The sequence below is a fragment of the Asterias rubens genome, chromosome 1 (genome assembly GCF_902459465.1).
Source record: "Asterias rubens chromosome 1, eAstRub1.3, whole genome shotgun sequence".
In the NCBI taxonomy this organism is placed as follows: Eukaryota; Metazoa; Echinodermata; class Asteroidea; order Forcipulatida; family Asteriidae; genus Asterias; species Asterias rubens.
This window is the reverse complement of record NC_047062.1, coordinates 24,008,304-24,023,262: the sequence shown is the minus strand read 5'-3', so window position 1 is coordinate 24,023,262 and position 14,959 is coordinate 24,008,304.

Below are 14,959 nucleotides of genomic sequence, written 5' to 3'. Positions count from 1 at the left end.
CTTTCGGCGGGTCAAAATTGTATACACCATCTTGATTCATGATCAACATGTCTAACCGCACATTTTCTGTAAGAATATTCGCATGTGAATTTTCACCATATATTCTGTTCAACAAAGTTTATCCAGCAATTTAGTTTCGGCGGCCTTTTTGTTTGTTGACCCAAAAATGCATTTTGCCGGGTCAAAATATTTATACACCACCCTGATTCATGATCAGCACGTCTTACCGCACATTTTCATGTAAAAATTTTGAGGGGAGCAAATAGTGTAAGGTAAAAATGTTTTAAAGCATTTTTTGACACTGTGGAGCTTAGACTATAAATAAATAAATAAAAATAAAGAGAAAATTGATTTTGTTTAAAACCCATACACCGATGTGTGTTAGCACTGTATACTCAGTGCTTTCCCGAGTCCTTTGAAAAAAAAATCACATGCATATTACTCGGTTTGGATTCGAACCCAGGACCCTTGCAATTCTAGAGCAAAGTCTTACCAACTAGACTACCGAGGTTGCCCGGTATAGCTGGAGGCAGTTCGAATCCTATGTTTTGGCAGCGGGTACCGCGATATATTAGAGATGTTCGAACACAAACAAATAAACAAATAAAGCCATTTATTAAAACAATGTAAATTTAATCTGGTGGAAAATCATAAAAGGTTACGCTCCGGAAGTGTCAGGCATTCAGGCGCCGGTTCAGTTAATGGCACACACTGGCCCCTCCCCATTGCCATATAGGACCCTTCAGGACTTGCATCCGACCCAGAGCACATCCCCCCCTGCCTCGAACCCTAGCCACTGCGCGGGCCCTGTCCCTTTAGGGGAGAAAACAAGGCAGATCCCAATCACACTGTCCCATCAGGGGCAGCAAAAAGCCTTGAATCTATATTAGAGACAGACGGTATTCGAACCCGGACCGGATGATCCGAGTTACTGAGACAGTCCCAGCACCCTTAACGCACTGCGCTAATGTGTTGGTGCTTAAAAACTGGTGTTTTCATGGTCATAATCAATAGACCGATTGCGCCCGTGCCTCAGGTGACCAATAGTGGGTAAAATGTAAACAAACACGGCGTACTGCATATAAACGTGCGTAGACATGGTTACTGTTAAAAGGTGATTAAGCTGCGGTTGCTTTATGTTTTTGTGCTATGGGGGTTGGTGCTTAAAAAACTGGTGTTTTCATGGTCATAATCAATAGACCGATTGCGCCCCGTGCCTCACGTGACCTATAGTGGGTAAAATGTAAACAAACACGGCGTACTGCATATAAACGTGCGTTAAGAAGACATGGTTACTGTTATAAGGTGATTAAGCTGCGGTTGCTTTGTATTTCTGTTTACTATTTACTCTCAATTTTTTGTTAAATAAACCCTCAATTCTCGAAATCACTTGAGAGTATTCCTGAGTTTGTAAGATGAGACCTTACCCGTGGCTGAACAATGCCAGTAATGGGTAAAACCAACAGTCCACCAACTAGGAAATTACACGAGAATGTTCACAGGATGTCATGTGTTTGGCACGGAAAGTGTGGTTTTACAATGCCCTCATTGTAATGATATGGTTGCCAATATTTTCAATAAAAATCTCCTGAAGAAGCTGCAAATTTGATTTATTTTCACCCTCAAATTATTTGATTACAAGGGGTATAGCTGTCACACAGCGTAAAATTCACGGTGCGTGAGCTCGCTCAAACCTCATTTACGTTTAATTCCATGTCAGAGCAATAATTTTGATTGTTTATTCTCGATTAATTTCGGGAAATGAGCAGCTAAATTAACCACCAGCCTAATCAATTTCGCGCGAAAATGAATGCTACTGAAAAGGGTCATTCGATTTATGTTTAAGACTATAGTCAAAATGTACTTTTGCGTTATTTGATTTAACAAAATAATCATTCAATTTAATGAAGCTGTATTCAAATTCGTCGATGTTTCTGTGAGGCGTGTCATTCAATTTTATTTTGGGACAGTCAATTCTGGAATTTGTGCAATCTAAAAAACGCTAGGTTTATTTTTTGTTTCCTTACGAATGTTAAGGGCATGCGGTTCATTTTGTTGGCACTTGAACATAATAAGCCAAGCTGTCTGACACGCAAACAGATTGTGGTTGGCAAAATACTTACAAAACAAACCAAGAAAAACATTTTTAAACCCATTCAAACACAATACAATATCAGGTCTTCGTCAGTTAACCATGGTCCCCGAAAAATAATGGATAACAAAAATTAAATTGCTCATTTTCATTAAGCTGCTCATTTTCCGAAATTGACCGAGAAAACCTATCAAATCAGGTTCATTTTTAACATGCATTTTGGGGTATTTCTCAAACTTACAGCTTAAAATTCTCAGTAGGCCTATAGTCCGAAAACTGCTATAGAAACATTTCCTCCAAATTGTGCAAAAACATGTTCTAGATTTTACGAATCAATCTTACTTTTCTAGGTTAAAGCAATTCAAAATCAATGGATAAATCCCCCATTTCGTCAGCAATATATCGCACTTTTTTTGGTCATGTTTCAGTTTCAAGGGACAACATAATTGACCACTTCTCGTTTTTGCTTTGTTTGCGTAGCAAGGGGAAAACGTATCTAATCTAACCATGAAGGTAACTTAACCGATTGGTTTGAACAAAGGGATAGAAAACTAAATCTACATCCTCCTCTTTTCGGCTGGGATCGTACACCCGATTCTTACTTTGTTCTCCAGAAAAGATATCTATAAAGACAGTGGACATTATTGGTAATTGCCAAAATCCAGTCTTCTCACTTGGTGTATCTCAACACATGCATAAAATAACGCCCTTGTCACATGGAGTTGTGTGCTTTCAGATGCTTGATTTCGAGACCTCAAATTCTAAACTTGCGGTCTCGAAATCAAATTTGTGTAAAATTACTTCTTTCTCGAAAACTTTGTCACTTCAGAGGGAGCCGTTTCTCACAATGTTTTATACTATCAACATCTCCTCATTACTCGTTACCAAGTGAAGTTTTATGCTGACAATTATTTATTAGTAATGACCAATAGTGTCCACTGCCTTTAAAAAGATTTTTAAAAGATTTTATTTTTAAAGGTGAAACCGATTTCAAGAAAGGTTGCCTTTAAATACCACAAAAGTTAAAAAAAAACTGTTACAAATGAACCTGCTTTATAAATGTTATTCCACCGTTAATGGTGAGGGCATCCACATTTATCCTGAGACTCTGCAACTCCCTGTTGATTGCAGTGATGTGTCATGTGTGCGTATGTGCCACCATTGTTTCGGTTAACTGTCAGCAAATTGCTTTCTCTTTTCTCAAAACTCAACCCATAGCAGGGAAAACACAGTCAATCTATCACTGTGACAGACTCAGTCTAACGAAGAAAAAAAAAACGCCCGCCGATGCATTTTCTTAATATCAAGCAATTATAGTTCATGTTTCAGAACTATCAGCCAGTTAAAGCATGTGTGGTTATTATTCTAAATTATCCATCTTCGACCTCAATTTTAGCGGTGTATAATCATTGACGTATTGTGTAGTATAATTATTGAGTGTTGGTTCTCTTTTAAGTAAAATTGTTTTGAAAATGTTTACCCCAAAACATTTGAATTATGAGAAACGGTTCATGCATGAATCGTTTCTGAGATATTCGTAGGCTGATGTCCGTTCGCGAATGATACGGTCATAGACACGTTGTGTACTCGCCGCCACATCGCTAAACGTGGATGGATTTGATTTTCGTGTGATCTTGACATTTGCTGTTTTCTAAAACAAGTAGACGATGTTATCAGCTTAAAGGCAGTGGACACTATTGGTAATTACTCAAAATAATTATTAGCATAAAACCTTTCTTTGTGACAAGTAATAGGGAGAGATTGATGGTATAAAACATTGTGAGAAACGGCACCCTCTGAAGTGCCATACTTTCCGAGAAAGAAGTTATTTTCCACGAATTTGATTTCGAGACCTCAGATTTAGAACTTGAGGTCTCGAAATCAACCATCTAAACGCACACACCTTCGTGTGACAAGGGTGTTTTTTCTTTCATTCATATCTCATAAGTTCGATGACCGATTGAGCTCAAATTTTCACAGGTTTGTTATTTTATGTATATGTTGAGATACACCAACTATGAAGGCTAGTCTTTGAGAATTACCAATAGTGTCCACTGCCTTTAAACTTCACAGATGACTTATATCGTTTCCTATGAGTTAATACAATATTAAACGTCGAGGAAAAACGATACATAACCCGAGCTTGAAGTTGACTTATTTTATTTTAAGGGGGAAAAAGGAAACTGAGATACCAACATAATAATAATTCAACTCGCCTTTCGAGGTTACATGTATGCAGGCCTCAACAGATGACGTTTTTAATTATTTTTTTCTAAAATAGGCATCGCCATGACAACCCACGATATTGATCAAACTGGCTTCGAAAAACATCAAAAGAAGCGCAAACATCAACAGTTTGGTTGGATGGGTAACCTTCAGCAAACTGCATTCTCTTATCAAAACACAACTCGCGGGAAAAAACACACAGTCCATCACACAATGAAAAACTAGACACCCTTCGACCACACAGCTACACAGCTAGTATATCAGCTAGCTATATAGCGCGTACAATCTGCGCTTACCCTGTAAACGAATCATGTTGATCGCAAAGCGCAGAACTCGTTGGAAGTAGAGCAATGACATTGAGTCTGTAAACTCTCTGCCAGGTAACCATTGAAAATTTACCTGCGAACGACTGGTCATGCGTAAGTAAACTAGTTTTGATTCATCTAACTGAATATCTCCCAAAGATAATAAAGATATGCGCTCAGAGTACGTGGGGCGTGGCCCAATTCTGGGTCAGTTTGACCGGGTATCCGAGTCAAAATGACAAAGAAATGGGTCAAACTGACGCAGAATCCGAGTCTAAATATTTTTGGGTTATCCTAACCCGGAAATGGGTCAGACCAACGCCCCCCCCCCCGCCCCCCCCCCTCTCATTCGTGTAGGCCTATTTTTTTCCACTTAGCTGCTTATGTTGCACACTAGTTATCTGTCTTGTTTGTTTAGCCTTCGAGAAAGACTCTCAGTGCTAGGTTTGAAACATCAGGCCATTTACTACTTTTTGTTTTTTAAATTGATAAAAATAAAAACAAGCAAAGAAACAAACGAACTAACAAAAAAGACACAACAAACAACAAACTTGCAGAATTGATACACGTTCGCTATTCGTTTATTAACATTCGTAATAATAACACAAAGAACTGATTGTGTTTGAAACAGCAAATTCACGTAGTCAAACTAAAGGGAGGCCTATTTTAGAGAATTGTTTAGAGCTGACAAAATAGTCGCACACACTGTTCACGCTGTGTGTCATTAAACCATTTTCTGTGGCTAAATCAGTGTTGTGAGTCAGGAGTAATATTGAAAAATACATACCCACTTTGCAGCATTTATACATGGTTGTAATTTTGGATGTAACAACCGAAATCAGCTGATCGTTCTGTTTTGTTTTGGGGTTAATTTAAAGATAGGTTTTTAGAGTTTTTCTCATATATGGCTTCCTTCACTAGGGAAATATTTCACAAGGAAAAATGGTTAGAGAAGGCCCTTAAAGATCACCGTTGCATGCTTATTTTGAATGGCACGACCAAATTAAGCCATTATAATCCTTAAGTGCCAATAGATCCCTAGCAAAACATAGGCCAAAAGTAATGTAATTCTATGTTTTCTCGAAAGAAAAAAAAATCATTTGAAAAACTAATGCTGTGTTATTTTATTTGTTATTACATGTGGCACAAAAGAACAATTATTGCTTGAGCATTAAGTGAAATCGAATGACTGTTTATATCGGGTACAAAATAGAACAACGCGACGTGTAACCTGGCCGACTACTTGCCCTAAAATTAGCAGTAAGACTTTTAATTGGCAATAATCTGAAGTTTTACCATTACCAATCCCGCAGAGAGATATTTTCGTCTGAAATACTTTAAAAGAAAAATCACAGCCTTGATATAATTACGGACTTTATTGAACGCTATTGTGGTATGAAAAGAAGCACCACCTATTATACCGATCAAAAGCGGCCATGACGCCATACATGAATTAGCCTTTATTACTGCCTATACAAAACCAAACACTATAATCAAACACACCAGATTCATGGCAAAATGATATAGACGTATAAATAAGAGTTATGTATTTCTATGTTCTACAGAATTTGACCGAGTTTCTTGTTCTATTCCCCACCTCCATAGATCTCATATAAAAAGCAATATACATTTTAAAAAAACTTAACAAATAAGTAAGTAATAAGCAATCATATTTGTTTGTTTGATGATTGTTGGGGTGTTTGTTTGTGTTGTTTGTTTTTCGTTGTTTTTTGTTTGTGTATACATTGCTATTCATTATTTATTGAATTCTGTGATTGTGATTATAATGTCCTAGGCTTTAATATACATGTCCTTTTTGTACCGAATAAAGACACGAATTATATAAATATAGTAGTAAAATTTGCTCTTCTACGTTACCTCTTTGGTTGTTCTAACAACTAATCATTATACAATTGTTGCATGCTGTGACGGGGTCCATGGCGTTTTGTACACTCGAGGGGGAAAATGGCACCCGAGGCGAAGCCAAAGGGTGCAATTTTCCCTCGAGGGTGTACAAAACCCATGGACCCCGTCACAGCGTGCAACAATTGTTTTGTTATACATTTGTTTAATTGTTATTCCTCTTCTCGAAGTTCTGTTTCCATCTTCAAACATTATTACGACGGACTATTCATTGTTTAATAAGCAGACGACCAAGAAACAATTCCCTCGAACCCGCGGTTGTTTTGTACACAGCGCGAAATCGACCAACGCTGGGAACGATCAAGGTGATGAACACCGGTGTACATCACTTTTCATGTTACCCGGCCCCCGTCGAGCCATGTAACATGCGTTTTTGTTGCGCGTCACATGATTGGTTCTCGACCAACCAAACTTCACAGTTTGCTACCGAGGTATAACAAACGATATTGTTGCATGTTGTGATGGGGATCATAGTGTTTTGTACACCCGAGGGGGCAAATGCCTACCTAATGTTCATATAGCAAGTACAGCCAAGCATTGCTTCGAGCTAGCTTTTCTTTGCTTATAAACAAAAATAAATAAATAATGGTGCTCGTAAAAACACAATAATTATTACATTTTAGAACTTACCAAGTCAGGGTACCCAGGTGATCGATTGTTGGTCCCATTGCGTCAAACAATTTTGTTGTTGTTGTATGTTACAAAAGAGTTAAAACAAATAGTTTGAAAGTCAGTTTAAAGTGTTAACAAATTTATGAAGCAAACACCATACAGCTCATGTATGCAGGCCGACTCCCTCCATAAGTGCCATCGCAGTTGCGATTACAGTTCTCTGTGAAAATCCTCATTGAAATCATAAAGAGTCGCCAAATCTGAGTAGATACAGAACGAGTCAGTTGACTTGAACTTTGCGGGGTCTTCTGAGCGGGTTGCGTTGTTCAATTGACACAGCTTCGTGTCCGCCTTCTCGGTCTGTTTGATGTTGAAGGAGCGACATCTCGGTTCCTTGCTGCAGGCAAAGGCACACTCCATCGTGCTCTTAGTGATAACTTCTGCAGTGACGTGATCTACAAGACATGAGGTGTTAAGACGCTGGTCGCTGCCGATCGAGGAACAGTATGTACGGGGTTGTTTGGGACGAAGAACGCAGACAGCTTTGTAATGTTTCTTAGGGTCAGAACAGGCTACATCATGCCACATTCCACCATCACGCACTATGCCTCCGTCTTCAAAGTACCGCATGGCGAGACAGTTCTCACGTGTGCCCCCGTTCGGCTCTCCGCTATACATGTTGAGGTATTCTGCACCATTCGTCTCACCATCACCACGTTCCTCACACTTCCAGTTCCCTTCCTGTTCAATATCATTGCAAGCCACCCACAAATGTTCAATTCCGCGATAATCAGGCTGATGTTGTCTCATGCGTACAAGGAGATCATTTTCTTGGATCGAGCGTGGGGCGAGCATCTTGCCTCCCATATCCCAACAGGTTGATCGGGATGACTCCCATGGTGCTCCTTCAGGGGTGAGACGATAACACGAGTTACCCCATCGTTGCCACATAGGGGGGCAACATCCGGCGGTGGGGGAGCAATTCTCGGACAATACTAGAATCAGCGACCCAAGAAGCCCCATCATTCCAAGCAATGACATCTTCAAAGATAGGAGCGTTGTGAAAGTTGATTTTTGTTGAAATTGTTGGTATGATTTTTAAGACTACTTTCATTGAAGATTTTCAAGACTACTTTCATTGAACACGAGTCACCACGAATGACAGTAGTGCGTTTTACGAGGTACTTGAAGTTGATTAGCCTTTGGGTTCGTCCATTTTCCCAACCAAAAATAGAAGATCCCTTTGTCGAAGTGTTATTCGGTCTTTGTGTAGCAACCGGCGATTACCATAGCAACTGTTCACATTTGACGCGAACCAAGACTTTTGTTCTTATAGTGCCCCCCCCCCCCATATTACTGGGAATGTGGACAATGGGGAGAGACAGTCGTTTTATGGTGACTTGTTTTTCTATTCCTCGCTCAATGTTTTCCAGACCGAACTCCTGTTACAAGTGGACTTGGAACTTGGACGGGGAGGGATTGCCAATGAAAACAAATTTAGGGTTGTAACCGCGTACCGCTTAACTCCATTTGTTTCTCCCCCCCCCCATTTTTTATGCAAGGTGGCATCCGTATTGAATTTTGAAATATTTAAAAAACCTTAATTTGTAGAAAAATTTGGGCTGAATCAGTCTCTTAGATTTGTATTTATGTCAAATGGACTGTTTATGGTTTCAGGGGCAAAAACGGCGGCCATTTTTGTTTTGCCCCATAATTGCACTTTCGCCAAAATTGCACTTTCGCGTCAAAATCGATACACCGGCGGCCGTTTTTTTTTTTAAGTGAATGTCGATTATAAATTTTTTGAAAAAGAGGCTTTTGACCCACCCACCCACTGATTCGAAACTTTAAAACATTGGAAATGTTGAATGGCTCCCAAACTCGTTGGGATGTTGGAGTAGTTCATTTGTCATGTCGCGCTCTACGGCGAGGCCACATTGATGGGTCGGTCGGTGTTAAACGGGGATGGTACAGACCAGTTGAAAGCGGAGGATGTCAGGGAATGGTGATTTCAATTTAAACAACCATTCCATTCCTCCATTGAACCCGGTGCATCTTTTAGAAATATTTGACGTGCCACAGCTACCTGATGCTCCAGGTTAGTGGGGTATATGATAATGTTTGGAAATTGTGCAGTCATAGGTTCCATGTCGGCAAGACGAAGAAAGTGATCTGATTCTGGGTTAGCTGGGTCGCATGCAACGCAGGCATGGATAACATCGTTGTTCTGAACAAAACGCCTTTGCATTTCTGACAGCATCTTGTCAATGATAATCCTTAATCTCACCTCTTCTTCTGCATTATCAACATCTGCATATTTTTAGGAAGATGGCTCGTCTTCACTCTGAAATGTCTGGGGTGTTATAAAACAAATATTGACTGCTTTTACTCGTGCAATGGTTAAAACTATGACTCCCTTGGTGATCCCCGTAGCGTTCTATTTTCCCTCGGCTTCGCCTCGGGAAAATGAACGCTCCGGGGATCACCTCGGGAGTCATCGTTTTAACCATGGCACTCGAAGCAGTCAGTATTTGTAAACTATTTCCATGTTGTGCACAAATACCAACTCTCTAAAATCCTCGAAAGAGTTCATTCCTGAGTTCCCAGAACACGATGGAGACACATGAGGAGGGTGTGGGGGGGGGGGGTATACATACATCTCTAACACCAAATGGCTGTGCAGTAATGCTATTCTTAACAAAACAACATTCATGGTTCGTCATACAGAGAATGGCGAAGTAATCTACTACAATAGAACTAGGTCATCTTAAACCGTACTTCGGATGAATGCTCTCGAGGTAGCTTCCCAGTTAAGACAAAGCCTTCAGTGCCGACACTAGTTTGTTTGTAGTCTCCCTGGACCGGCCCGTGGGTTGACTGTTATGGTATTCCCCGTAAAACCTGTACATTTGAGTGACGAGGAAACAAAGACAAAATCTCGGACAGAAAGGCAACTAAAGAGGACAGGATAGTGATGGCCGAATGATTTAAAGTCCTTATTTCAATATCAAACTTGGTCTTTGGTAAGTTATCACGAACAAGTATCTATTAATACACTTATTTTGTTGGATAACGCCCCTTTAAAATCTACTTTCTCAGTTCCTTTGGTCACAAAACAAGTCCTTGTTTTCTCTGTTCCTTTGGCCATAGAGCAAGTCCTTGCTTTGGCGCACCAGATACACAATTTCCTGGTCTCACCAATAGATGCTGGGATTGGTGCAGATGCTGGGATGGGCACAGATGCTGAAGGGCGCAAGTGCTGTGCTGCATTGGGCCTGCGACGCCATTATGTTTTTATACACGAGGGCATGGCAATTGTCGCTTTTTATATTTTTTTTTAGTTCCAGAGTTATTTCAGAGTTTGGCTGTAAGATTGATTTCTCCGGGCCAATTTTTTGAATGAATATGCTTGTTGTTCCATTCTTGACTGCGCCTAGCCCTGGTAGACTGCGCCGTGTGTTTGTACACGCAGTGTACGCCAATTTTGAAGGGGGTAGCATGTCCACTCCCTTGCCGCTGGCCCCGCCTTAAAAATCGTCATAGCACTAAGTGTTATACGAGAAGAAAGCCCTTGAAAATGGCAATCCGATGATGGTAAAATTGTTAAAATTGAGCATGACACTGGGATCGAATTAACCCATTTTGTTTTTCTGTCCGACAGCTCTGTGCACAAAACTCCCTTAGGGGAGGATGTTGAGATCGTTTCTAAGCAACCCCGCTTACTTGTCCTTTTCGCTATCAAGAAGTGTGGAAGTCGCCCTAAACCTTTGGATATCGGACGCAGGGACATGCCAGGATGACTCAGGTACAAACTGCATATCTCTAGCATTTTTGGTTCCAGGATTATTTGAGAGTTTGGCTGAAAGATTTATTTCTCCGGGCCAATTTTTGGATAAATATATTGTTTGTTCTATTATTGACTGCAGCGTGTGTTTGTACACGCAGTATACGCCAATTTTGAAGGGGTAGCATGTCCACTCCCTTGCCGTAGTTATGTCAATTATGTTTCAGTGGAAAAGCGGCGGAAAAATTTGCCGTATACACCATCCTAATTCATGGTCAGCATGTACTAACCGCACATTTTCATGTAGAAATATTGAGGGGAGCAAATAGTGTAAGGTACAAATGTTTTGAAGCATTTTTGGCACTGTGTATCTTAGACTGATAGTGGTGGCATGTCAATTAGAATTACTCAAGTAATCCCACATAAATAAACAACGTTTCCAAGTGTTGATTAAAACTCATCTTGATAAAAAATTACAACTAATTTGAGAGAGAAGTTTGTGCATCAAAGTGAATACCACGTCTAGAATTGAAGCGCGTCTTGCGAGAGTGATACCTTTACCTGCAACATGGAACCTTAAGACAAATGAATCATTGTGTCACTATGAAGGGCCCCCTTTTTCATCTTTAGACAAGAAAGGTACTATTCTGTACACAAATAAGAAACGAGTTTCCAATGTTGTAATAATAATAATAATACAGCATTTTTAAAGCTCACTAAATCTGTGGAACATTAAAAAGGCGCTGGTCAAAGAAAAAGAAGAAACCTTCACTCAATAACTGCAAAGGCTAATCTGAAGAGATGGGTTTTAAGAGAATGTTGGAATCGAGAGATGTCATGTGTGTCCATGAGATGTTGAGGCAGAGAGTTCCAGAGGCGTGGTGAAATGTTACTGAATGCCCTGTCCCCATAGCTGGATAAACGGGTCAGAGGAACAATAGAGCATGCTGCCAGATGACCTCAGACCCGGCCTGGCACTATGGGGCCGAATCATGTTCTGTATGTAGGTAGGGGATAGTCCATGGAGAGCCTTGAATGTCAGAAGGGTGATCTTGTATTGGATTCTGGAATGAATGGGTAACCAGTGGAGATTGTGTAAAATAGGAGAAATGTGTGAAGATATTTTGGTACTTGGGCGCTTCACCTCAATATGTGGGATAGACCGATTGCGCTATATAGTGGGTATTGAAAATCATAGCTACAAAATAAAGACATGAGAAAACTTGTACTAAAAACGAAGCCCTTTTTCTAAAGTTGAATGTTGTTATATTGATTTAAATCCCATTTTGCTGTTTGATATTTTAAGTATTGTACTACAAAAAAAGGTTTAATTTGAGAGTATTGTTAGAATACGTAAATGAGGTTTGAGCGAGCTCAAGCGCCGTGGAATTTACGCTGTGTGCACGGAGTGAAGTCGGGCTGGGCCAAGGGAGACCGCACTCTAGCTGACAGCTATACCCCTTCTAATCAAATAATTTGAGGGTGAAAATAAATTTGCAACTTCTTCAGGAGTTTTATTTTTTAATATGGCAACAAAATCATCGCAATGAGGGCTATGTAAAACCACACTTTCCGTGCCAAACACATGACATCCTGTGAACATTCTCGTGGAATTTCCTAGTTGGTGGACTGTTGGTTTTACCCATTACTGGCATTGTTCAGCCACGGGTAAGGTCTCATCTAACAAACTCAGGAATACTCTCAAGTGATTTCGAGAATTGAGGGTTTATTGAACAAAAAATTGAGAGTAAGTAGTAAACAGAAACACAAAGCAACCGCAGCTTAATCACCTTATAACAGTAACCATGTCTTCTTAACGCACTTTTATATGCAGTACGCCGTGTTTGTTTACATTTTACCCACTATAGGTCACGTAGAAAACACCAGTTTTTAAGCACCGACCCCATAGCACAAAAACACAAAGCAACCGCAGCTTAATCACCTTATAACAGTAACCATGTCTTCTTAACGTACGTTTATATGCAGTACGCCGTGTTTGTTTACATTTTACCCACTATTGGTCACCTGAGGCACGGGGCGCAATCGGTCTACTGATTATGACCATGAAAACACCAGTTTTTAAGCACCAACACATTAGCGCAGTGGGTTAAGGGTGCTGGGACTGTCTCAGTAACTCGGATCATCCGGTCCGGGTTCGAATACCGTCTGTCTCTAATATAGATTCAAGGCTTTTTGCTGCCCCTGATGGGACAGTGTGATTGGGATCTGCCTTGTTTTCTCCCCTAAAGGGACAGGGCCCGCGCGGTGGCTAGGATTCGAGGCAGGGGGGGATGTGCTCTGGGTCGGATGCAAGTCCTGAAGGGTTCTATATGGCAATGGGGAGGGGCCAGTGTGTGCCATTAACTGAACCGGCGCCTGAATGCCTGACACTTCCGGAGCGTAACCTTTTATGATTTTCCACCAGATTAAATTTACATTGTTTTAATAAATGGCTTTATTTGTTTATTTGTTTGTGTTCAAACTTCTCTAATATATCGCGGTACCCGCTGCCAAAACATAGGATTCGAACTGCCTCAAGCTCCCGGGCAACCTCGGTAGTCTAGTTGGTAAGACCTTGCTCTAGAATTGCAAGGGTCCAGGGTTCGAATCCCACCCGAGTAACATGCATGTGATTTTTTTTTCACAGGACTCGGGAAAGTACTGAGTATACAGTGCTAACACACGTCGGTGTGTATGGGTAAAAAACAAAATAAATGTTCTCTTTATATTTATTTATTTATTTATTTATTTATAGTCTAAGCTCCACAGTGCCAAAAATGCTTTAAAACATTTTTGGGTCAAACTGGAAAATGGCCGCCGTTTTTCCCCCTGGAACCATATAACAAAACTCCCATTGACATAACTAGAAGATTAAGAGACCGATTCAGCCCAAATCTGGCTGAAAGTTAAAGGTTTGTACATTTTACATTTTAATATTTAAAAATTCAATATGGCCGCCGTTTTGCTTAAACAAATTTGAAAAAAGACAATTTTGGGGGAAAATTTTAACAAAAAGGTAAATTTGGTCAGGATCAAAATTAAATATAGTTTTGGTTGAACAGAATAATGTGGTGAAAAATACACTTCCGAATATTTGTTCATAACAATGTGTGGCAAGACATGAATCAAGATGGTGTAGAACATTTTGACCAGGCGAAAGTGCATGTTTGGGTCCAAAAACAAAAAGGCCGCCATTTTCCCCCTGAATTTATTTAAAAACTCCAATATTGTCATTAACTACAAATTTATGGGTCCGATTCAGCCAAAATCTAGCTGAAAGTATTAGGTTTGGACATTTAATCTTTTAAATATTTCAAAATTCAATATGGCCGCCATTTTACAAAAAAAAATTCGGAAAAAACACACAATTTGGGGAAATCTTTAGGCAAACTTGGTAAGGAACCAACTTAGATGAACAGAATATGTGGTGAAAAATACACATAAAAACGTGCGGTAAGACATGTTGATCATTAGTCAAGATGGTGTATACAATTTTTACCCGGCGAAAGTGCATTTTGGGGTCAAACAAGAAAATGGCCGCCGTTTCCCCCCTGAAACCATAAACAACTTCCATAGACATAATCAGAGAACGATTCAGCTCAAAGTATAAGGTTTGTATATTAAGCATTTTACATTATTTCAACTTTCAATATGGCCGCAATTTTGCATAAAAGATTTGAAAAACACAATCTTTGGAAAAATCTTTTTTTTTTCCAAATTTGTGAAGGAAAAAAATTAAGAATAAACTTGGTTGAACAGACTACGTGGTGGAAAATACACATCCGAATAGTTGTACATAAAAATGTGACAATCACTACAGCATCTTGATTCATGAACAACATGTCTTACTGCACATTTTTATGTCAAAATGTTTGGGTGTATATTTTTCACCACAATTTTGTTTAACCAAGTTTGTTCCTAATCAAATTTGCCTTAAAAATTGTTTATGCAAAATGGCGGCTATATTGAATTTTGAAATATTTAAAAAGTTAATTGTTCAAACGAAATACTTTCAGC